The following is a 27,442-nucleotide window of genomic DNA, read 5'->3' on the forward strand; positions in this document are numbered from 1 at the left end:
CTAATAATAAATTAAATATTGCTATTACTATACTATTATATGATTGTTATTATTATTAAAGTGCTTAAGGATATTAAAAAGAAAATTCAAAAAGTAGTTTCCTTTCGGAAATCAAAAAAAAAATTATGCAAAAGGAGTGAAATAGCATAGTGGTAAATAGTGTTAACAAAATCTTGGTAAGATCAGCATAGGCTATCGAAATGCTGGTATTTGGTTGTGTTCAATGAAATTCAATGTAAAAATAATGCTGCTTTATTCTTCATATTTTCAATTACGGAGCAGTATGTCTTGTAGAACAGAGGTATAGTAGTTTTACGTTAATCGAATGGAGAGCATTTTGAACTTCAAATTTTCATTTCAATTCCAAGAATTCTATTTTAATTTTGAATTTCATTTGCTATTTATTTATAAAAGCAAAATATATTTTTAAATTTAATTTTTTATATTTAATTACTCAATTGCAGCAGAAAATTTTAGCATTCTTAAATATTGAAATTAAATTCAGGTGCTGTTGGAAAATCTTCTTAAAATAAAATAAGAAATTAATTTATTATAATTTCTAAAAATATCAACACTGCTGTATAATAAGTTGGTTCTATTCTTATATTAGTATCATTAATTAATTATCCACTCACTCATTCATTCATTTTCGGTAACCTTATTCAATATATTTGGCGTTAAATAAGTGTTGAATGAGAATAAAGAACATTTGTGTTCAAGGCCAGATGAGATGGTATTGAAAAATTTTCGTTTTAATGATTTTATTGCAAATTTAATAAAATTTACACATAAAACAGAATAGAAAGACTAAATTGAATCTTTACTCAATTGTAATTATATTTCGCAGAATATAAATCTAGAAAACTATTTTATAAACTACTGTACAGAAATCTAATCTACAGGATTAGCTATAATTTAAAATTTCTTAATATTCATTAAAAAATACTAGAACAAGAATTCAGATAAATTTATAAAATTTTCAAATCAATAAAAATATAAATTTTATTGCATACTTTTAGGATTACATGAATTTTTATTAAACGTTCAAATCTATAACACTAACATTTTGTTTGATTTATTATTAGGTGGTGAGCATTAATTTTCATAAAATATTCTCTCATAAATTTCAATTGAGAAGAAATATATTTTTAATATTTATAGCACTGTCGCACTGTCATGGTAAGTACATAACGTAATAAGTAACTATACAGGTACTAACAAGGGCAGTGTTTATAGTAGTAGTAGTTCAATTATGTAGTACATATAATTTTTTGGAAAATGATGACTCTTATTTTTGGTTTATTTAAATTTTAATTTTTGTGTTATGACAGTTTGTATGTTCACAATACATTTATAAATTTAGTTGATTTTAATTTTAAGATAATAGAAATTGTCACAATTTAATACTGTCGCAACATTGTTGTGATTTATTTTCTGTGATAATGCAATGTACAATAAATTATACCTGGTTATTTGATAAAATTTTAATTAGTATGATTGATAATTCTCTATATAAAGCCACTCCTTTAATTAACAGCCCATAAATTATAGAGGATTAAGCAATAATGATTAAAATTTTTTATTTTCCCATTTCGAATTAAAATGTATTAATAATCATGGGTTGATTATATTAAATTATATATTATTAAAAAATAATATTTTTGAATGTCAACCATTTTGAGAATTTAAATTTAATTTAATATTAAATATTTGATTTAATTAATTTTTTAGTTTGACAAGAGAGAAAATCATAGGGCAGCAATATCATAGAATTCTATTAATATATAAAGTCAACTCATCTTATTCAACAATAAAATTTTAATTGATAAATGAACTAGATTAGAAATTAGTTTGCATTTGAGTGGAAACTCAGGAATTATAAGGAATAGTGAAATAGGAGAATAATTTTGCATATTTTTGTATTCCACTATTTAATTCTTATACTTATTGTCTTGAAATCTATAATTCGATTTGATATTAAATTAATAAAAATATTCCCTTGTATTATTATAGAACTTATGAGTTCCAACGATATTGATTAAATAAAATTATAGGAAAAATAAAACAAACAATAAAATTACAAAATTTAATTATGTTTTCTTTTGTGTAAAATTCAAAATTATAAAGAAAATTAAAAATATCCTTTTTATTTTTAAAATTTCAAGAATATTTTGGAAAAGGATTTTGTAAAAGAAATTTTGTTAAGAAATTTTTAAAATTTTTTTTAATAAGATTTTCTAAGAAAATATTATTTATTTTGCAAAATTTATAATTTAAATTTATTTTTCTGTGTTTTATAATTAAATTTTATGAAAATTGTATTTGTAGGCTTATAGGATATTGAGTGAATCATAACGTTATAGAATTGGTTACAATTTAATTTAAAAGAATCTTATATTGTTGCTCAAAATAGTAGTTCTAACAATTAACAAAATTTAACCTGTAGTTGTTATGTTTATATAGGCGCTTTTTTAAAATGTCCGTCCTTTGTTATTGTAAAATCTACATTTGCTTTATTTTTATTCCCGAGATGTAAAATTCTGTTTACGGGCTCCTGTATACCATAATTATTCCTATATGAATAAGTACTTCAAAATGATTCGGCGAGCGAGACCTCATATTAGTGTTAATGATATAAATTTTTTTCCAGAATGTAATTCGATATGAGCTTCGATTTCAAGGTGGTCATGTCAATGAACTTTAGTCTATATTTAAAAGGCGGAAAATTATAGGATCTTATCAGAGAAATAACGTACTACGAACAGAGAAAAAAAAATTTTTTAAATATCCTCAATTCTGTTCCCGTGAGCGTCGTACATTGCGAACCAAACCTGGGATGTGTATTCAAAATGTAGGCGAACAAGACAAGAGTAAAGAAATTCCAATGTATAAAAATCATTGAACTTGTTTGATCATTGTTTAATGAAATCCAACAAGGACCTTGTTTACAATATAGTTGAAATAGCCTGAAAACGATAATTTAAAGTCGAAATAAATTCCCAGGTCGCTATTTGTGCAGACCTTTTTCAGACTAATACCATAAAAAGAATAATCGGTCATAAACGATTGCGTCCGGTACCAGTACACTTAATAAGCTTCAAGTTTGTATACCTGCAAAATTGGTGTTTTCTAAGTAGTTAGCCTCTAAAATAATAAGAATTTTTATTTCTAATAATTTTTTGCTAAAATATCAGGTTTTATTTATTCAGATTTAATTTTTTCACTTGAAATCCTCAAAAGCAATCTGCTCTATTTTAAAATTGTGTAGAGCAACCGGTTGTAAATAAAATCTTGTATAGCTATAGATATGGAAAATTAAATTTAAAATCAAAATTAATTAAATTCTCATAATACCCTTGAGTGGTTTCAATTTTTTTTTATTTTAAATTTTCAATTTCTTTCTCGTTTAAATTTTTTCTCTTATTACCATTTCTTTTCTGTAAATTTTTTGCATTTTATTTTAATTTTAGAGAAAATATATACAATATGTTGCTATTTATATATAAAACGTACAGGTATTTATGTATATACCCACAATTTAACCGATATGTTTTGCACAAGTTTTAAATTCACATTTTTGTTTTTATTTTTTTATGGGAAACCAAACGACGTGTTAATAGAAAACTGAAATTGAAAACTCCCTGCCAATGATTAGAATATATATTGTGAATATATATATATATATATACATATCTACAGTATATAACTACACCAGACCCGGTTCTGACTTATTTGGTGCCCTAGGCGGTTTCCAAAAATTTCTCCCCAATCAAGAAAAAACCCTTTCAAAGTAATGAGCAAAATGTAATAAATTAATGATTATAATAATAATTATTTTCTTCTTACTTTATCGTGCTAAAAGTAAGATTAGGCGCGTTTTCGTTTTGCAATGTTTGTAAAATTTTTTGGAAAAGACATAATGGAAAAAATTGGACAAATTTTTTAAAATTTGGTATTTTTTCAAGTGTTCAATGGCGGCCCTGCTTTCTGGCACTAATTACAAATATTTATTTTGCATGTATAATAGATCCGACTCTGACTATAATTAATTATATATGTATAGATAAATGTATGTGTAGAATTCTATGTCCATAATAACATTCGAAATGAAAAATCCTGTATTTTATGAGAAAAACAATTGTTTACTATTTTCAGTTGTTCTACAACAGTATATGATGTTTGTAAACTGCAATATTATAAAAAATGCTGGGGAAAAATAATGGAACATACTCGAAATAAGCGTTATGCGAGTTTTTCCAAATACAATTTTTCTTAATATTTGTCCATTTCAGGTCCCATTTGAGTAATATGGAAAATTGAACTGAAATTCATGTAAAAAATACTTAAATATTGGAAGAAATAGAAAATTTCAAAGATAGAGTTGCAATTTCTTTGAATTTATTTATCTATATTCTACTTAGAATTTTGTATAATTCATACACAAATTGGCAAAATTAGAACTGGTAGCCTAATCGATTTCAAATTTCAGTTTAATTTATTCCTTGTTTCTATTTTGTTTTCTATAAATTTTCTTTTCAAAATTCATGAAAAATTGTACACTACAGAATCTTACATTGAGTTAAAAAAAGAATCAAAATGAATATAAAAGCAAACATCATGATCAGAATTTTAAGCATTGTAGGCTTTTCCTCTAATGATTTTCTTTTTTTTTTTTGTTGAAAATTCTAAATTCTCTATTCTTATATTGTAATTGTAATCACAAACAAGAAATTTTTCAATTCAGCATTCAGTACCTATAAATTTCTTATACACATCCGTTCATAAGGATATAAATACGTATGTTGTGTGATGTAAGGAAAATTCGGGAGGGGGGGGGGGGGGTCCAAACTAAAGTATTATCATTATCTAGGTGCCAGTGTATCATTAGATTTTATTTGAGAGAACGTGGGAATTTTAGGCGAAATACAAAATATTATGAATGAATTATAAATTAAAATAAAGTCGAATCAAATTTATGGTTTAAGATAATAGCACATTTCCCTTCAGTATTTTATTAACAGTAAATAGTAATTTCTTTTTTAATATTATAAGATCACTCATTGCATACTTTTAGGAGGAGGAGCCTAAACTAAACCAAAACGATAACTTGTGGTCGAATTAGAAGCCGATAAGGCAGTCATAACGAGACATTCTAAATTTTTGAGGTCAGAAAGTAACAAGTAGTTTTATGCTATAAAAAAGTAAATTTCTCATTAATTTATTTTTTTGCATTCAATATTGCTTGAATTTTTGCAAAATAGATGCAGATACGAACGGACAGAAACTAATTTAATTATTTTTTAAATTCTGTTAATATTATGTTGGTTTTACAATTATGTTCTGTTAGTATTACGAAAATTATCCCAGAAAATATTTGTACAAAACAGACTAACCACAGTTTTAAAATGTTTTTGAGGTTTCATCAGAATGAGAATTTTAAAGGTGGTTTACATATAATTACAGAGCAATATGAGTTTTTTCTTGATTGTCTAAAAAACATATTTTATTGGATTTTCTATTTTTTTTTTCTAAACTTGCATTTTAAAGTTGAGAATTGCTTGTCTGATTCGGAATATGAAATATCCTTATTAAATAAGTTTAAAATTTTAATTATTTTTATTTGTTATACAAGTTCATTTTCAGTTGTCACTTCCAAAAATTAGAATTGTTCTAAGAAATTTCAATAGCTTACAAAAAAAAAAGAAATATTTTTACGAGTATTTTAGAAACATAGCTCCAATTACTTTATCGCTTTAAAGTATAACAGTTTCAAAATTCAAAATATGCATATAAATTTAAAGGGAATTTAGTTACGAAATTTTTTTTATGAAAACCAATTTTATTCATTTTCTCGTGGGAAGTTTTAAATAAATATTCTCCTTAAGGCAATGGCATGGCATTTCTAAATCTCGTAAATATCGTTTGTATATATCATGGCAAAATATGTGAAAGTGTCTATCCTAAATATTTTATACACTCATTTATAAATTTAATATCCAAATGATCATAAAATTGGAATGTTATTACGCCCTTCTTAAAATATTCTAAACCTGATATAAATACCAAATTAATATTATATAAAAAAGGATTTTGTGGTTTAAATTTTCAAAAATTACAGGAGAGAGAATGAGAAAGAAAATAATCCGGAAAACAAGAAAAATAAGAAAAAAATGAAAGAAAATATAGGCTATAAATTTTATGAAGTGCAAATTGTAAAAAAAAAAAGATTTAACAAATCTATTAAAAAGGTTGAAGACTAAGGTAAATCAGGACGAATACTAAAAATCTCTCAGCGTGAAAATGATTTTATAAAAAATTGTCAAATAATTTGCAACGTCCTTTTTGAGATTTTCAAATTTTTTTTTCCAAGTTTATTTCAATAAATTCCTTAAAATTTCGAGAGTAGCCTTTTTAAATTAAAAAATGCTTATTGAGTCATTCTGTCCTTAATTTTAATGAAAAATAGAAATTGTTTGTATTTTGGGTGGGATTACAACCAAAAAATTGACATAATTTAGACTGATTTCTTGAACGGGTCCCATACAATTTTATAGGAGAACCCTATACAATTTTCCAATAGTTTTTCCGGAGATATTTGTGTTTTTCTTATAAATACGTCGCATATTTTTAAATGGCAGCAGCAAAATTGAAAAAATTTTTCTTAAGATATGCCGGAACTCTAATTCCCATTATAAAATATTTAAATCATGGCTAAAGAATTAATGGAATCTGGCATAATGAACTACTTTATCGTGTAGTATTAAATTTCTCGCCTGGTTAAGTTTAAGTCAGAAAACTTACCAAAAAATCGATCAGGAAAATTTTAAAATGACTGAACGTTCACTTCATTTATGATAAATTTTATTTTATCTATTATGTTTGTTCAACGAATTTAAATATTACTTTTCTTTTGTTCTCAAATTTTGATCTTACTTTTCAAATTTTGTAAACAATTGACATTTTATTGCATAATATTTTCGTATCATATAGAAGTCACATACATTCGAATCAGACTACAATAAGTTAAATGAAAAACTACTACAATGCTTTTTTTTATATTGAATTGAAATTTATGAAAATCATACTTTATATAACATTATTTTATCAATAAATGTATGTATACAGGGGTGGCTTTGAAGTGTTTGATGCCTTATGTGATTTCCTAAAGGGCGGTCCTTTGCTGTAAATAGAAAGAAAAAATTTTTTTTTAAAAACACGGAATGGAAAAAGTTGGAAAAAATTTTCATTTTTTAAAATTTAATTTTTTTTTTAAGTTTTGTAAATGGCGCCACTATTTTCCGGTGCCCATTAGAAATGCTTACATTGCATATATATAATAGATCCGGCACTGTATATATATAAAATATAAAATTTTGCTTAATATCCGACACTAAAAGATTTCATGGGATTTGTTTGAGTGCACCTAGAGGATGATACTCCTCTTTCCTGACGCAGTATTTTGTATGTGGCGGATACATGAACTATCACTCTAAACTGAGCGACTTGGTTAAACAAGTAAGCAAAAAGATGAATGCATGGAACTGGCCGCAAAATGTATGGTCGCGGTTAGAAATAATTCGGCATTTTTTAATGAAATGGCCAACAATTACGAAGCCCTCAACTGTACTTTAAGCAGGCTATCCAGAAACGAGCAGTTATCATCTCATTATTTTCTAAACATAAGTTTAAGCTTTCATAGGAATTTATTCTTTCTGAATAGAAAACACCATGTACATTGTTTGGTGCATATAGAAAATATTTCATATAGAATTTTTAAAAAATGGAATATTATTATGGAGATAACAATATTCGCAATTGTTACCACACATATACAACAAAACAGAAAGAATATTACAATACAAAATATTATTATTCTGCATTTGATATTGTGAAGTAAAAATAAAAAGTTAAGATAAATTTTAAATAATTCTCATGCCATACAATGCACATACATTGCTATTATACTGCAAATTGTGGATATAATATAAGAAAGTTAGTATAATTTAATATAAATGATTTTGAAACGTATTGTTTAATGTTTATTATAAGGGTGCTCTGCTCCTATGATCTAATATGATATTCTTATACTGTACACATTTAATATGGTATACGAATGTTTTCAATATGGATTTTTTTTTTTTACATTCCTGTTAACGTATACGTAATATATTATATAGAAAAGTGTATAACGCTTTAATATTGTGTGAAAAAAATAGGGTTCCAACATTATAATTTTATGTGTGTGTATATGTACATTGTCTGTTTTTGAATTTTAAAATATTGAAACGTTGCAAACATTTTATAGTACAAAAGAGTAAGGAGAATTCAAGCATACTAAATGTATAACAGTATAATATAATATAGTATAACATATACATATATTATGTATAATAGCAGTATTATAATAGTTTAGTTTAATAAAAGAGAGAAAAGAGAGAGAACTAAGGATTGCTAAGTGAAAGAGATTATTCTCTCCCAACTTTTAATGTAAGTGGTTTTTTCTGCTCTCTAAGCAATTTTTTCTTCTAACTCCGAATTTTTTGTTCTAATTTTCTTCTCTAGTTCCGTTCATTTTTACCTACATATGAGGAGTATTTTTCAAAATTCTCTCTTTAAATGAAAGAAATCTTTTTGCTAACTAAATATATCTTCTCTTACGGTCCTGTAAAACCAAAGTATTTTTGGCACTGAAGCTGAGTTAGAAAGATGTTTAATTGGAATGAAAACCTATGCCCCTTGGCAGTCATTCCCAACATCAACTTAAGTTCTATTATAAGAAATTTTCAAAATTATTCATAAAGCAATAAAACATGGTGTTGAACCTAGATTGACTTGGAGATCTATATACGAGTATCGTGGACACCCACCCTTGAACAGTTTTAAATGTACTTTCGATAATAATGAGAAGCATATGCGAATTATGGTAATGTATTTAACATTTTGAGAGTAGATATGATCCAATATGATTATAATGGCATTCATTGTTTATTTTATCTACGACTGTACAATTACACACATTTTTACATACACATTATCCCAATTTTTTTTTTATTTAATGAAAATTTTAACAATAAACACGTAACGAAACACGTAAATAAAATGAAAAATTTTTTGTTTTTTATTTTTTTATTTATTGACTATGCATCACACCATATAACATGGTTAGTAATAAGAATAATCCTTTCATAAAAATAACTTCCATATTCTTTGTTTTATTTTACAAAAACATATTTTAATTTTTATTTTTTCAAAGGTATTAAAGAGTAAAAACTGTTGAATTAAATTATAAATTTATTTTTAAAGTTATTGGGGAAATTTTTTTGTTGTTATTCAATTATTTTTCCCGCTATTAAATGAGAAATTTTAATATATAAAATTTTAAAAGAGAAAAGGGAATTTTCAATGAATTGAGCGCAAAAGAAAAGGAGAATTAATAATTATTAAAACAAAATTATTAATCGATTTTATGCTCATATAGGTTCAGATGAATTTATGAGAACTGTGTGTATTTTTGTATACGATAAATAATTAATAATGAAATATGAAATTTCAAATAATAAAAATTCAATATTTATTACAAAAAATAATGTGAAAATTTTAAAAATTTTAATAATATTATTAAATAATAATGACATAATACTTAAGTATCATTGAGAGAGAAGAAGCATTATGAAAGTTCTTATCGTAATAATTATTAAATAATTTTCAATATAAAAAAAAATGTTGCATAGTTTCAGGCGATTCAGTTTTGTATTATTTATTATGCAATAAATAAAAATTATTTTCATATTTAATTATTTGAAGTTTAACAGAGTTAATGTACATCGCAGCCTTGAATTTTCGAACTTAAACATTTCTTTGCGAAAAATAATAGCAACTAAAGCTGCGTATTGAGAAAATGGCAATATTTATGATAACATTTATATAAGTAGAAGAATAAAAAATTTATAATAAGAAAAATATTTTTTGACCGTTTTGTATTCTATATTGGAATGGGCGCTCAAGTCTTAGTTTGATTATGCTAAAACCAGTACTATAGATGCTAAAATGAAACATACTAATTTACTTTGGGATCTATTTGCTTTTATATTTTCATTGAGTTAACCGCATAATTGATATAACATTGGTACAATCGCAATTTTGAAAATTTTACCTTCCTATATCAGGATTATTGTATTACAAATCTAAATTTTCGATAACAATACTCCGGTATTCTGCAGCTGTACGGCTTTAAATAAAAATCTGTTATGAGTTGAAAACAAATTCGGGTTGGATTTCTAAGAGAATACCATTTACGTTATCTCTAAAGAATCGTAAGCAACCCCCTTTCACAGTATTCGAACATAATATTATGTTCTTCTTGCTCCAATAATCCTTCAATAACCAAGAATACACTCTTATTATAAAAATTTCCCATATTAAAATGTTGCTTTTCTTAGAGAATGAATTGGATGAAACCCCCATATTATTTAAAGAGAAAACAATTAAATAATATAAAAAAATATGATAATTTTTATGGAAAATAACGAAATAACCCTGTTAATGTTTTAAGATAAACGTAAAAAAAATTGATTTTATGGGTTTGTTTTTCTCTTCAAACGACTTTTATTTTCTGTTTTTTTGTCATTATATGGAAATTTTAATTTTGTTTTGCGAATAATGGAAAACACATAAAAAAATTTCATTTTAACTTTCAAATTATTTGGATTTTTTTTTTTATTTTATATGCGATATTAAAAACATTTTCCTAGTTATAAAGAAAATAATTTTTTTGTTTATACTTTTAAGACTTAATTATTATAATAATTGTCACAATAGATTATTATTAAATTTCCTGCAATATGAAAGGGGAAAAAAATTGAAATATTTTTGGAATGGAAAATTTCAAAAGAAATTAAAGATAAATGGAATTGAATATGGTTGGCAAATAAAAATGATGGTATAATTATTGGTTGGTTGAAGTTTATTGTAGAACAGCTGCAAATTCTACTTTTAAAAAATAAATATTTTGAAAAAATGTAATAAGTATCCGAAATTTAGAATAATTATTTGGATAATTGGAGCTCAATTATGACGTAATTTAATTGGATATTATGAGAATTTTCCTTCTCATCTCTTATGTTTTTAATAATAATAATTTCGAAAATTCATTTTCACTGATACGTGCTTTAAATTCAGATAGTAGTGAGTGAAATGATTATTGTCAAATCCAGTTTATTTTGAAGAATAAAAAAAATCCAAATTATTCTGAAGAATAAAAAAATTACTAGTGTATCAAGGAAAAAGTATGCCAAAAGCATTAGTTGAATAGAAGCCCAAGTAGGCTTCGAACCCTTCGGGAGGTCTCTGAGTTAAAGATTGCAAAAGCAATACAACAGCAAACAGACAATCTATCAATTAAGTCTGTTCTTGTCATCAAGTCAAGGAACATATAGGAAAATTACATGGTACACATAAGAAAATTGCTTGGTACATATTTCGTGGTATTGGAAAATTAATTCATATACTTTATTCTAATACGAAAAATTCTAATTCCAATTTCTTTCTTTTTTCATTTTTCCATATCTTCGCGTTTTTCATAAATGATAATTAATTCCAGCACACATTTTTCATATTATTTTAGCACCAACCCATTTCTATTTTACAGAATGAAAAATTTTGCAATTTGCAACCACATAATTTCACAAATATAAAAAAAAAGCATAAGCTTTACACCTTCACATTTTTTTTTTTTTACTTCCAGTGTGTTAATCCCAGCAATATTGCATTAAATTCATTTTGAAGACATGAGGAAGACGTGATGGTATTCTGAGATTTTTTTCTTATGAAATTAAAGCTGTGAATTCCGGTTGTAGTCGTACATAAAATTTTAATCTTGAAATTATCATTTTTCGCTTTTGATTGTTGAAATTCTCTTCTGTTTTCTAAATTTTTCATTTCTGTTCTGCTCTTAACAATTTTCCACTGAATTTTAATTTTAAAATTTTAGAATAATTTTTCCCTTTTTCTTTTTATTTTCCTGAATCTTATGGTATAAAATTCTGTTTATTTGAATTTGGGAATTTATTTTTTTAGAAATGGAATTAATACAAATGAAACCATTAGCAAATTTAATTAGCAAAGAAAATTGTTAACGAGGCGCACATATTTCTTTGCAAATTTTTCTTTAACTCGTAAGGATGTTAAGAAAATTTTTCTCATATAAGGTTTGAATTTTCATATGATTTTCTTGATATTTGTGACATTAGTATAACAGCAATTAACATTCTGAAATTTATATGGGTAAAATTTTTATAATTAAGGGTAGAAACGTCTCAATCTGATAGTGTACATGTTATAATCTAATTAAAATGTCCTGAAATATTTCGTTATTTATATTTTAGTAGGAATTTTTCCGGCTTATTATTCAAGATATTTGAAATACGTTTTTAAAACTTAAATTACTTTGCGTAACTTCAGGTGAGTAATTACCCACATATATTCATTCGGTATATAAGGACAGAAATCGCAAAAAATTCGTCTTGCGTCGACGCAAAAAGAGTTATCCGAGCCTGGCTTATTCTTCCTTTAAATAAAATTTTGAAAGACCAAAGTATAAAGAATGTAAGGGTAAGAGTTAACTATATAAGATATAAGAGTAGAGTTGACTTAAAAACTGAATTAACTTCAATATTACTTACAATTTTCTCTTAAAGACCAATTTAAATTTAAGATTTCTTTAATAGAAACCCTAATGTTAACTCTTTTCTCTTATCATATATCTAATTTGTGAGCATTTGTGTACATTTCAATTAAATAAATTGTTGAAGTTACTACAAAAAAATTTTATTAAATTCTAAATTTTATTTATATAATGCTCATGTTCAGAAGAAAGGTGTTCATATGGATAATTTCCATTCTTTTGTATGTACGTGAAATAATTTGTAATCGTTATACATGTACACACAATTTATACGTGAACAAATAGAAATGTTATTTTGCTTATGGCACACGATTTAGAAATTTTTTAATCAAATTCATTTTCTATTTTTAATTTTGATTGACTTTGTGATTATCAAGAACAATATGAGCTTATTATATATGAAAGATGAGTTTAGAAGTGATTGTAAGACACAAGAATATATTTGAGATGAAATGAAAGAACAATCATGGTTAAATCTACTCCGATTCTGACACCCAGTGTTGTGACACCATACATTTGATTTTGTTATTTTAAATTACCTTATTCCTTAGTAGTAAATTTAGTATGCCTACTCCGAATATAGTTTGTATGCGGATACAGTAGCTTCGATTTCAATAACTTTATCAAGTTAAAAAAAATTTTGCGAGAATTTCATGGTAATTGGGAAATTTTCAATTTCATTTCGACTTTATTATCAACTAGATCTTATAATTAATTGAAGACCTAATTTCCAAAAATTCTTTCTTCACCATGTGAAGATATAAGAAATTTCCATTCGAATGACCACTTCAAAATTTGTTACAAATGCCCCCATTATTTTTTTGTACAAAAATTAAATTTAAAAGAAATATTTTAAAAAATTTAAAATAAGCAAAAAATTTTCATTTCACTTTTTCTATTATTTTCTATTTAAATTTAAGAATTTATAGAAAATGTGTGTATACCTTGTGTGACTACCTTTTGTTTTATACATGTACGAACGCATGTTTGAATTGTATTATGAATTTGCGTTACCGTTTGTAACGCTAAGAAATAATAGTCTGAGATATAGACATAAGTGTATGTTTTTGATCAGATTCGAATTCTGAACCGATTTATCCGGACGGGCTGACATGTCCGTCCCTTTCAACGATAACTCAAAACTAATTGAGCTAAGCTCACCAAATTTCTAGAAATGATTTATAACAGTAATAGCCGAAACCCTATTTAATTCTGATGTGATCGAAGCAGTGTTTGGGTAACTCACATACAACTTCAATAATTATTTGATCAAGAAGCTATTAAAATTACAGTACTCAAATTTTGCATAAATTAAAATTATAATACGGCAACGATTATTTTAGTGACAACGTATGTTCGAAAGATATTGTAAATTCGCCAACAGGATAACAACTTCGTGCGGGTATCATAGAGTTGACATGATTAACTCTATTTTTTTCTCGTTTTTTTGGTATATTTTATTTAAATATTTTAATATGATTTGATCTTTATACATAATATAGTCAACAATATTATCCTTGATGTCAAAGTAGATAAAGAAAAAGATAAATTATATTGAAATTCAGTGATTTTCTCTTAACACTCAATATACGACGGTATGGTATACGTTCGTATATGATAATGTCCTGAAATTTTCCTCTTGCTTCTTCTTCTTATATAAGAATTTTTTGATTACGTTGAGATTTCTTATCTCTATAAATACATGCATGTCAGTTAAACATATGTACAGGGTTTTGCCGGTCCAAGTAATAAAGCTCTCGGATGGTGATTCGTTAGAGTTTTTAATGAAAAAAATCGTACAAGTTTGTATTAAAAAATTTCGTCCGCTCAATATTCATTATGCTTTTTAATGAATATTGAGCAAACAGAAACAAGAACAATTTTGTGTCCACGGAAACTTTTCTGTCAATTGATAAATCTGTATAACAGTATGCTGATGACTGTTGTCAGACTTACTGTTTTCAAGTAATAGCTACTCCAAAATACAAAATTTTGAATTGAAAAGCTGACAATTTTTCCAAAATCGCTAATTATCCCCAAAATGTCCTCCATTTTTCTTTCTTGATGTGCTACGTCATTTCAGTACAAATAACTTCAATGATACGATAAACTTTTTTCGATAACAAATCACTTCTCGAAATCTGTAATATTTCGGCCAGAACACCCTATAGATGGCAACAAAACAAGGTTATATGAAAAAATAAGAAAGTGAAAGAAATAAAATAATAAAAAAAATTTTTAATGACATGCAAAATTTTCCATAATTTTCATAATGATTTGGAAGGATCAGAGCCATATTATATAGCCAATCTATATTATGAGATGCGAATGAAATATTTTATTAAAGTGATGAAAATAAAGAAAAAACAAGAAATTTATTCATTAGTTGCATAATTCTGTTATACACGTACATATTTACTTAATTTTTAACTATATACATAAATATTTTTTGTTTTCCTCATATATAGCCTTGCCCCAGCATTTTTTTTTTTTTAAGAAAAATTATTTATATTATTACTATAATTATTTGTTTCCTTCTATATACAACTTTTGAATAGCTTAAATTCTTGATTGTAACTGTGATGATTTATTGTCATGATATTAATATAATTTTGTAATAAGAGAAATAAGTGTAATAGAGATAGAAATAGTGAAAAAGGACGGAGAACAAGGAGATGAATGTATTGTAATAACAAAGTATAGAGAAAAGGTCAAAAAGAAAAATGAATTCAAATAATTTTTTTTATCAAAATTTTATTCCGAGTTTTTGGTTATTTTATAGGCTCTTACTTAGTCTTAGGTTATGCCTGAATATAAAAAATAATATTAATTAAATCAAATTATTGCCTTTTTATATCAAATTTATTTTTTCTTTCTTTCTAGATTTAGATGATGAGTACAGGCTTTATAAGTAACACCATAAATTTGTAGGGGTACCCTCTATTTTTCTATATAGTCCTTGAATATTTTGTTTAAAATAAATTTTTCTTTGGTTATTTAAAAATTTTATAAAGATTTTTTTTATTGTAGATTGACTCAGTTTTCTAAGAAAATTCAACCAAATTAAATTACAATAAAATTTAAAATATTTAATAAATTTTTTGGTACTTAACAACACCAATAAATTAAAACAGTGTTAATTAAAATTGATTTAGTAAATTTTCAGTTCAAACACAAGTTTAAAATTATTCCCTTATATTTCACAAATTTCATCTCTCTGGCTTCTCGTTGTTTAGCTACTGGTGAGTGCTGTAACACTAGTTGAGCTACTGCTGAGTGAATAATAACACTCTTTGAATCATTTTTTTCCCACTCTCATTTCCAATTTCTTTTTTTTCTCTTCTCTTTTTTAAGTTTTTGAATAATAATTGAATATTTAATTTGTCTCATTAGTTTTTGTAATTATTGAGTACGAATTACTGTTATAACATAAAAATATTTTTTGGCTGCCTTCCGGATTAACGCAGAGAATTTAAATATGAAATTCAAGGTAACCTTATACATTCTATTTATAATCATTATTAATTTTATTAGTTAGATTGCCTTCAGAAAATGATCAAGACTGTCGTCACTGTATTCATTATGAGAAAGAGCCATATTAACAACAAATTAAGAGTATGCGTGCCACTTAATCTAATGAATTAAATTTTAATATCAGTAATTTTTAATACCCTGTAAGAAACTTTATTGTCTCTAACTATTTACTATCTAAGAAACATGAGGAATTTTTTTGTTTGTTCACTATATCCGTTCACTATATCCGTTTTTTTTGTTTGTTCTATATCGTTTTTCTTTTAAATATTAAAGTATAAGTTAAGAAGAACCCACAATGGATTTATATTGCTTTAAGAATAACAATAATTATTGAAACTCCCACCTGAGTATTTATTGAGGAAATCTTCCCAAAAATCTTATCAGAATAAAGAAACTATTCTTGTTTTTTACTTATCTACATGTACGAGTTTTTAAATACAGAGCAAGCATTCAAATGTGTTTTGTATTTTGGGGTTTCAAATTTTTTACAATTCTCAAGAAAAATTAAACAAAAAATTTAAATTCATGTGAAATGTAAAAAAATGTGCTTTGAACAAAATAAAGAATAAAAAATTCTAAAATTTATTTTCTTTATTTCTAAGAATTTAATGAAAAAAGAATTGAATTGATCGTTTCAACTCTGTCATATTCGTACGAAAGTTTTCTACAGGCCCGACTGAAATTTTTGGGATTTTCGGCTGTGTTATTAGACTTAAGCATCGTACAAAAATTTGAGCACCGTATATTTGAATTGAAATATTATTTTTGCTCAGAATAAAATATTTTTGAATACGGTTTTACTGAGCTCGAATTAAATGGTACCACTGCCTTAAGAAATTGACGGAGATATAGAAATTTGGTCTATCTAACATCCTAGCTTATATCTAATCCAAAATGTAATTAATTATGAATCACTCAGAACTCGAGAATTGTAGAATCAGACCATTATTTTTCAGCGTTACAAACGGATAAGAAAATTCTTATACTTCAGACTAAAGTGTTGTTTAAATACAAATGAGAATTTTAATTTAGTGAATCCTTTTTTGAAACTGCTCCTTCTCTAATGAGAAGTTCCAATTTCACAGTTTCTTAGTTCGCAGTTAAAATGCTTATAGTTTACAACATGTTTTATTAAAATTAAAGAAGTTCGAACTTAAATATTATTCATTTCCCCCAAAATATTTCAGTTGCTTTGTCAAAATCAAATTTATAGGCTCAAAACTTTTATTGTAGAAGCAACAATTGAACAATTTAAAAACAAAAATGTATTCTTCAATATTTTTTACTCTTGACGAAGGTTATCAAATCAAAATGAATGAGTCAGTAAATCAATATGATTTTTCTAGACCTATGTACAGTTTAACACTTAAAAATTTGCTTTAATCAAAATCTAAACTAATATTGAATTTAAAATATCCTTTTGTATGATTTCCTTGTATAATGCAGAAAATTTAAAGTTGAAATCAACTGGAATTTTGAATTTTCTTCATATTTTAAACCTTAACCATTCTGTTATTATTATTCTTTTTACTATCCTTTAATACGAAAGGCAAAAAAGGATATTTTCATTTTCGTTTTCATTCTTCTTTTATTCTTAATCAGTTTTCTATCTTAACTTACAGAACCTATTTTATTTTGCTAAATCAACTCTCAATACATTAACATTTTTGTACAATAATGCAAAGAAACTTTAGTCCTGTTTAATTTAGAATTGCTATAAGAGTTCTATGTCCTAGTATACAAATTTAATGTAGAGAACAATGGGGCAGGAGGAGAGCGGGTATAATTCAACTGATTATATAAATAAAGTAAGTTAATTTTATACACTAACACATACAAGAATTTATAGTGATTGTGTTCTCTTTCCTTTCCTGTACACATTATTAATATAGATAGAAAAGGATAACAATTTGATTTAAAGGAGAGTTGTCTTATTTTGAGGGTATTTTACAATTTTTCATTATTTTATTTTTATATAAAAAAAAATTTTTTGTTGTTTTTGATTTAACAAAAAATTCTGTTGCAAAAAAATTTTTTTTTTATTATTAAACTTTAATCTTAAAGGCTTAATATTTTATCCATATATTTCGTCCATACATAATATTAAGGATTATTGTTGGGTTTTATGATAAGGTTAATTTTGACCTTGAATAATTTTGTAAATGTCGATCATATTTTATGGTTATATAAAAATTATTAGAATGGTTATATCTTTGTGTGTATAGAATTTTTTGAACTTCATTATAGTCAAACAATATTGAAAATGGCTTTAAATTTTTGGATAAAATATTTATTTTAATGATAGAAATATGGTAAAGTAGGGAAAAGGAACTGAATAGGTGAGATTCTCCTTGTTATTTAATCGAATATTGAATGAACCATTTATGTTTCAAATTAATTTCAGATCAAAATCTCAATTAGTATATTTGATCTGACAAGAATTTTGAAATTCTGAATTAAACCTAAAAAAAAAGTCTAATTATCTGGAAAAAAACACTTTAATACCCGAGAAATTTTTCACCCATTTCACAAATCTAATAGAATTTTCCGTATGTAATTGAGAATTTCTGTGAGCATCACAATAAAAGTTCGTATTTTCCCAATTTAGTTGTAGATTTTCTTACAATTTGTATTAATTTTCTAAATTTATTTGTGAAATTTATAACAGATTTGAGAAATTAAGAGAAATTACTTAATTTTCTACTATAGTTTACTTGTCCGTATATGTTTATGTATTTTTTTGTTATATTTTGTAATTTGTTATACACACAAATGTTATTTATTTTAATTAAAAATTATTTGTGTACTTTCTTTTCCATATTAAATGTAATGAAACAATAGAATGCAATCCCAAGATAATTTTATAAAATTTTTGCTTCATTTTACAAATAAAGTGAGTTTGTAATGATCTTAAAATTAAAAATTATTGTATATAAGAATGTACAAATGTACACATAATGTGTTAGAAAAATATCTGTTATAACTAATTTTTAGTATTACAATATTCTTATTTTATTTGAATAATAATTTATAATTATATGTTGGACACTCTTGTACAATTTAAAATAAAATTTTATTTTAATAATACTCGTATAGATAAATTTTATTAGTTTTTAATTTAAATGTTATATTTAAATGGATTTATTTTTAGATTAAAACGAATTTAGATTACAACGATTAAACCTCCCTTTTCCACAAATCTTTGGCTGAGTATCAACATATTAATAGGGCCAGAATTTGTAGTCAATTCCGAATAATTAATATTTTCTTACATTTTCCACTTGAAGATTCTTTAATTTTGAACTAATTTGATAATGATCAGAAAGCAAAGTTAATTAACAAAAATGTTAAACTTAGATTTGTACTATGAGTGTATAACAGAAATGAAAATGAATTTTAATCCTTTATAGGCTTCATATTTCCAAGATTCTTATACCTATTTCCGAATCCTTTATTAGTTTCTGCATAATTAAATTGAAATGCATTCATTTTTATTGTTATTTTTCTAAAAGAGAATAAGTATAAGAGAGTTCTTTTTTATATAGATAGTATAAGAGTATAAAATCCTTGATTGGAAATTGAAGATTTTCATTTAGCTCATTAGGAATTCAAGTAAATGATAATCAATACAATGAAAATTTTTTTAGCTACTGTTAACATTATGTAAAAATGTGTGTTTAACTTGATATTTTGTTAGTAAATTTATGTACAAAAGAAAGTTTTTGCAAAATTTTCAATTAATTATTTTTGTTTAGGTTATAGGTATTGAATGGAATTTGAAAACTTCATAATCGCAATTATTTCCAAAATCATAATTTATTGATTTAAAATCAAACATTGTGTGTTTTTAAACTCACAAAATAAAAACCCAAAATTAATTAAATATTCTCTTTCATTAAAATTGAAAAATTTCATTATGATTTTCATTCAAATCATACAATTCTTGTATGACACATAAATAGAGTCAACTCGAGTTTATTGTGTCATAAGTCATGGTTTAAATGAGTAAAAATTTCTGGTATCTGTCAGAGTGTTTAACAAGTATAGTATTAAACTGGTATAATGCCAAATATTCACACAACTCTTAAGATGCGCACTGAATTAAGGTCACTTATTGTCTAAGAATATACAAAAACTAATAGCCAATATACTGACCACCAAATAGAAAGTACTAATGAAATATTTTATGAGATTTTAAAAATTTCATTGATAGAAATTTTTTACTTCTTTTCGTTTTCATTTCAAAATTTTCCAAATGATTTTGCACAAATGAATATTGAATAATTAAGAATTAAATCAAGGGAATGAAGCAAAATAATGCAAATTTAAATTTCATAATCTCACATAATCTCTCCATATTTATTTATAAATCAAGAAATTTTTAATTTTAATTTATGAGAATTTAATAATTTCTTTTGAATTTTTTCTGAATATTTCAAATGAAATTTTTAATATTATCTACTCATTATTTCAAGTATTTGCATAGTATTTTAAGAGAAATTGGTGAACAGAGCTTAATTGCCATTTTAATAATTGCGAAAAATTCAAATAAATTAAATTTGAAAATTTAATTATAATTACGATTAAATTTTTTAATAAAATATTGCTTGATATAAAGCACAAATACCCGGAAAAATTGTCACTCTAGGTCTAGAGTAATTCAAGCGTCATGCTAGAAGTATGCAATATTTTTTTAATACAAGAGAAAGTTGATCTGTGCACTGAATTCAAATTACTATTGTAGTTGCAGCAATTTTCTCTTAATCATAATTACAATACGAACTTCTCTATTAGACAACAGTACATTTTAGTTTATTATTGTTCTAATATTCTCTTATTTTAATTGTTTACAAATAAATTTTACAAACTCTATTTCTTGCATAAAAGAGCACAATACTTATTGTTCCAGCTTTTAAATTCAAATACTCTATTCCTAGTTAAAAGAAGTAGTAAATAAATTTGAAATATTTTTTAATAAAAATATGAACTAAATATGAATTAAAAAGAATGTAGAACAATCTTACGTATAAGAATTTCCTCCACTTTTCATTTAGTATTTACTTTCATGCAATTCCCAAAAAACAAAAAAAAAAACTGAGAGAATAAACAAAGAAAAAAAAAACAAACAATTTATATGATAAAATTTTCAAATTTACATTTCTCATTTTTCACGTACACAATACACAACATAACCTTATAAAATAGGTTAAGTGAAGGAATGAAAAAGATAGCTATACATTTTGTATAATATTTTCTTATCAAAAAGAAGAAATAAATTCTATTTTGTTATTATTATTATTATTTTCTCTATTTTAAATAAGAGTAGGTAAGAGTATATCATTTCTGTAGTATGGTCCATTAGAGACGAGCACAATAGTAGCATATAAGTACTATGAAAATAATAAAAGACAATTTATAGCTTAAGACTATTTTGTATATAAAATTTAAGGAGGACTTATTTTGTGTATAATAGATAACAATTTTACTTTTGAGTTAAAAGAATAATATTTCAATATATATAACAAAAAGGAACTAAAAAAGATTATTTTATATTATGCTTGAATAATCGCAGTTTATACAATTCGTATATTGAATTTAAATACACATTCATAACACTGTCATAGCAAGTTAAAGAGCGCATGGTGAAAATTTATAGGAGTTTAATTGTTGAATTGGAATTGATATAACTGAAAATTGGAGAAATTTAATTGAAATAGAGCTTATAAGTATTTAAGAATTTTGAATATAACAGTTATTGGTATAACATTTATTGTTATATAACAGTTATTGTTATTGTTGTGAATTCGATTATGAGTTTGGAAATTTGAATTATTTTGTGTTCAATACGATTTTCGTCCCCTTGACATATGGTTTTTAGGAAACCATATGTCAGATTTATTCACAACTATAATTAACCGTTAACATCACGTTTAATAATATAAACTTACATTAATTCTGACACAACATTAAAAATTTAAGAAAATTTCAAACAAAATGCTATTAGTAAAATTCAATGAAGCAAATCTCATTAATTTTGCAAAAGTCAAATTATTAAAGCAATATACTCGTATATATAGCATCATTTACCGGTCTGGTTATTTTTAGAAAATGTTATACACAATTCATTCACTTGGCTTATAAAAATCAATGATTTATTAGACAAATATTTTAACCAGATTTTTGAATATCCTAAAATTGCTTAGTCTCAATATTGCTTACTGAATGGTATGGTGTATTTTTAAATAAATGAAATGAGATGAAAATAGAAATTTGGAGACACATAAAATATTTATATCGTCTGTATAAGGATAATATAAATTTTATTTTTAAGAATTTAAAAAATTGTCATGTCCTTATTTTAATAATATAGATTATAAATAAAATTGAACATATTTTGTAGTCAAATTTTAAAAAAAATTAAGAAATTTTAAGTGATTTATTGAAATTTCATTTTGTTAACAGTTTTAAAGGCAATATTTAAGTTATAAATAATGAAAATTGGAGGCTGCTATATGACCAATTAATTTTGAAAATAGAAATGATCTATTCAATAAACATCGATTACTGAGTAATTACTAAAGGTGATTATTTACTGAGTAACAACTAAGGGGATCTAGTTCTGTTAAGATTACCTTTGTTTGTAGTTATGTAACATGTGCTTTATTCCTCTAGAAATAATTATGAAATTTTCAGTTTCCTTTTTAAGGAATTTTATAAAATTTTTTCTAAATTTTAATGAAACAAGGGCTTAAATTTTTCCACAAAACTTTTTGAATTTGAAATATGCATTATTCTATTAAGAATCACAAAATTTATCTGAAAGGCCATTATAATTTTTAAGGATTTTACACCAAAAAAAAATTTGTTTTAGTTTAGAAAACAAAATGAAAGTTTTTTATTTTAATTCTCTTAAGAATTTTCTATTCTAAATTTTTAAAAACTTTAAAAATTTTCATTACGTCTAGAAAAATATTTTCCGCAACAAAACAAGATTGCACAAGGGTTAAAGCTTTTAGTATATAAATACAATTTTATTTTTGGAACTATAATGGGATTGGACAATTTTTTAACCGTTATTTATCTACTTTAAGTTAACATTTCACATTTATACTTATAAGCATAAATTTTAGTTAAAATTTTGAGAAAACAATATAAAATTTTAGTTTTCATACACACACACACATAAAATTGAAAAATTTATCTAGGAAGACATTTTGTTAGAAAAATCGTGACAATAAAGAAATTCTTTTAAAATTTTAGAAGATTAAAAAGTTTACTTGCTTATAATAAAATTATATTTTTATTATAATATTATACTAGTTTAGAATTTAAAATACTTTAAGCAGAATTTTCTAGTATTTCGCTGGAAATTGCAAAAAATAGCAGATATTTAATAAGATCACACTATTTAGACCCAAAAAATGCGAGAAATACTACAAATTGCGGAAAAATTATCATTTTAATATGCTAGAAATTTAGAATTCTTATTCTTATACTGAAATTATTGCTACTTATCCTAGACTTTAAACATCTCCGACACTTGAAATTTAATATTGAACAGAAATTTGATTTTAAATTTGAAATTACTCTAGAAGTTTTCAAAAATTTGTGTTCATATTTTACAAGTATTTTGTGAATATCAAATATATTCTAGATTCAAATTTTAAAAGTAACTTGAATAAATAATAAAATTTTACATTAGTATAATTGAAAATACAATTTGTTAATTTAAAAATTGAAAATATTCAGCCAAATAAGAGTAGAAATGTAGACGGTAAGATATTTTTGAAAAACCAAAAAAATTATAATTTAAAGAGAGGAAATATTGTTGGCCATAAATTCATTCTTAAAATGTAAAATATAAAAGGGTTTTGAATCGAAATACATAAGTTATTTTAAAAAAATTTATTTGTTAAAATAAATTACAAGTGTTTTTGGGAACAGCACAAAAAAAAAATCATTTTAACATATATAAAGTAAAAATATCTCATTCAATATTGGAAAAATTGAGGACTTCTACAATAAATTTCATAAATATTTTGCCTTGAAATGCAAGTAGACTCAAATTTTTGCTATTAAAATGTAAGTGAAAGCAATTGTATATAAGAAATTTATGTGACAGTAGATGAAATTTATTGCATTTGTTATTATTTATGTTGTTTGCAAATATTTGGGTAAGCCGGTAAGAAATAGGAGATTTTTAAGCAAAATTGTGAAGAGTTAATTAAAGTAGCTAAATAAGTAAGCTATTTTACTCAGTCAAATTCATTTCGATGAAAATTTTCATTGTAATTCAACAAGAAATTAATATTCTGAATTTAGTTTTCAATTCAATTGAAGAGATCGTGAATAAAATATGGGGAATAAATTGAAATTAAATTCTTATATTAATATTTAAAATTCACTTTAACAAAATTTTATTCAAATTTAATTCAACATTGAAATATTCAAAGATCAATTGAAAATGTGCAATAAAATGAAGCAAAAAGTAAACAACTTCCTACAATATAGTAAAATTGATAGTAAAGCTATAAAATTTACATAAAAATTAAATTTATTTCAAACCTTCTCTATATCTTCTATACCTTTTTCTAAAGTAGAGAAGATTAAAATTTGAATAAAATCAGAAAAGAATCACTTAAGAATTAATTATTCTAAATTTATTCAAGATTCTTTTTACGCTCCGGTTTTTTTGTTGTTTTCGGCAAATGAGCACTTCAGTTATAAAAGAAATCTTACTGTAAATGGGATCCTTAAATTAGTTCCTTCTATTTTCCACTTGATTTTGAATTAATTAACAGAAAATAAAATTTATTATTCTTCATATATTTTCTTTTTTATACCCTGCACTTCGTGAAGGGTATATTAACTTTGGTATGGAGTTTGTAACTACTTGAAGGAGTCATCTGCGGTATGGACATATATATATATTCTTGCTCAGCGTAAAATTCTGCGTCGATTTAGACATGTCCGTCCGTCCGTCCGTCCGTCCATCCGTTTGTCCGATCGCACGATAACTCAAAAACGAATAATGCAATCGACACCAAACTTTCACAAGTTTTTTCTTTTGTGCCAAGGACGAACCCTATTGTTATTGGACTAAGTCGGACAACGAGTTCGGGTAGCTGCCATACAACTCCAAGAGTTTATTTTAAATATTTCAAAAACTAATAAAGCTATAAATATCAAATTTTGTATGCGTGTGTCCAATTATATTCTACACATGCTTTAAAAATTATAATGGGATAGCTGCACCGGTTCGGGTGGCTGCCATACAACTCCAACGGCAAATTTTTTATATTCGGCAAAATAATAAAGTCAGATTCATGAAACTTGGCAGTCATGTGTCCAATTACGGGTCAAATATATTTCTGAAGTTTTCGTGGAATTGCTTGACAGGTTCGAGTAGCTCCCATACAAGTCTAAAAGCTTATTCTTAATATTTGGAAAAATAATAAAGTCAGATTCATGAAACTTGGCAGTTGTGTGTCCGATTATAAATCAGATATATTTGTGAAGTTTTGATGGAATTGCTTGACAGGTTCGAGTAGCCCCCATACAAGTCTAAAAGCTTACTTTAAATATTTGGAAAAATAATAAAGTCAGATTCATGAAACTTGGCAGTCGGATGTCCAATTATAGGTCGTACATGTCCGTGTAGTTTCTATAGAATGATTTCACAGGTTCGAGTAATTGCTATACAATAACGAAAGGTGCAGGGTATAATTCAATCGGTTTATACCGATTGAAACGTTTTTACTTGTTTAATTTTAATTTTGTTTTCTTTTCTTTGCCCCCTATATTTTTGATATACAAATGGAAAATATTAAAGAAAATTATTTTTAATAATTGTAATGATTATTTAGTCAAATTAATAATTTTTTTTTCCTATTTTTACTTATTTGTATTTATGTATACAATGTGTTGTTATTAGAAATTATTTTCACGTTTACTAAAATTACAGAAATCATTAATATTAAGAGACAATCACAGTATATTATTGTGAGAGGTGAGAGGATTAAATTTACTGTCCAAGATTAACAAAAATATTTACCATATAACATGTTATTATAAACAGTAAGCTGTCGTTCATACTATTAGCAACATTAATAATATTTGGAGAAATACAATCAGGAATTTATGGTAATAAATTCTTATACTCCCATATGCATGTTACTCAAATATTAGAACTTAATTTTCTCATATTACGGCTTGGCACTCTGTGTTACTTTACTTTGTTACAAAGTTTTACTTCTACTCTACTTTCTGCTCAAAATTATAAAGTTATTTCTCATTTATCATATTAATTACAATTTTTCATTTCGTATTGTTCTCAGAGAACAAACAAGATTTTTTATACTTTTTCGTGTGTAATTTTTTGGGGAAGGGAGGAGAAAAATAAATATTATGAAAAATTGTTTATAATTTTCTATTCTTCGGTAAAACTCTTATATTTTCCAAAATTGTTACATACATATACATATACAAATCTATTGCAAATACATAATTCTCGAAATAGAAATAGAAATGGACAAAAAAAGTAATTTATTTCCCAAAAAAAAAAAATAAGAAAATAAGAGAATAAAAAATAAAATTAAAAATATTAATTTCTTTTTTTTGACATTTTATTCAAAATAGTTTTATATTTCATTACAAGATAACCTCCTCTATATTATGTGTTTCCATTTTCAATTATAAATTTTTCTATTTATTTGTTTTTAATAAACTCTAGACTACTCTAGATATAAAAAAATTGGAGCCAAAAAGAACGAAAGCAGTTTTTGTTATCCCAATTGCCTTTAATAATTTTTCAGAAATGTTCGGTAGTAATATAAAATTTACTACAGCAGAAAATTATGCTGTTCACATTTTGAAATTGCTATTAAACTATTTACTTAACTCGGGGTGATATTATGCAATATTTGATTTAAATTATGAGCAGTAACTCACGATTACATGTTTTCGCAATTAAAAATTAGTGTATATGATATGTATATCTTTAAGCATATATGTATAACACAATCATTCAAAAATTTAATTTAGTAATACGTAACAGGAGAATGCCTTATCCCTCACTTAGTACATATTTTGGTTGGCAAGCTATTGAATAAGGAATGGTAAAATAAGAATTAAGCGACATTTCTGTGGCTCGGTTTATACATGAACATGTTCTATGTTATCCCCAAAATATTGGATAATAACTGAAATAAATCGACTAGAATTCAA

At 24.8% G+C, this 27,442-nt stretch overlaps 1 protein-coding gene across 1 annotated transcript in view; it reads left to right on the forward strand.

Annotated features, from left to right (window-relative positions):
* LOC129606777 (uncharacterized protein DDB_G0283357) overlaps positions 1-27,442 on the forward strand; it is an 88,704-nt gene that overhangs the window by 39,215 nt on the left and 22,047 nt on the right. The window lies entirely within an intron of this gene.

The sequence above is a fragment of the Condylostylus longicornis genome, unplaced genomic scaffold (genome assembly GCF_029603195.1).
Source record: "Condylostylus longicornis isolate FDR11 unplaced genomic scaffold, ASM2960319v2 ptg000022l, whole genome shotgun sequence".
Lineage (NCBI taxonomy): Eukaryota > Metazoa > Arthropoda > Insecta > Diptera > Dolichopodidae > Condylostylus > Condylostylus longicornis.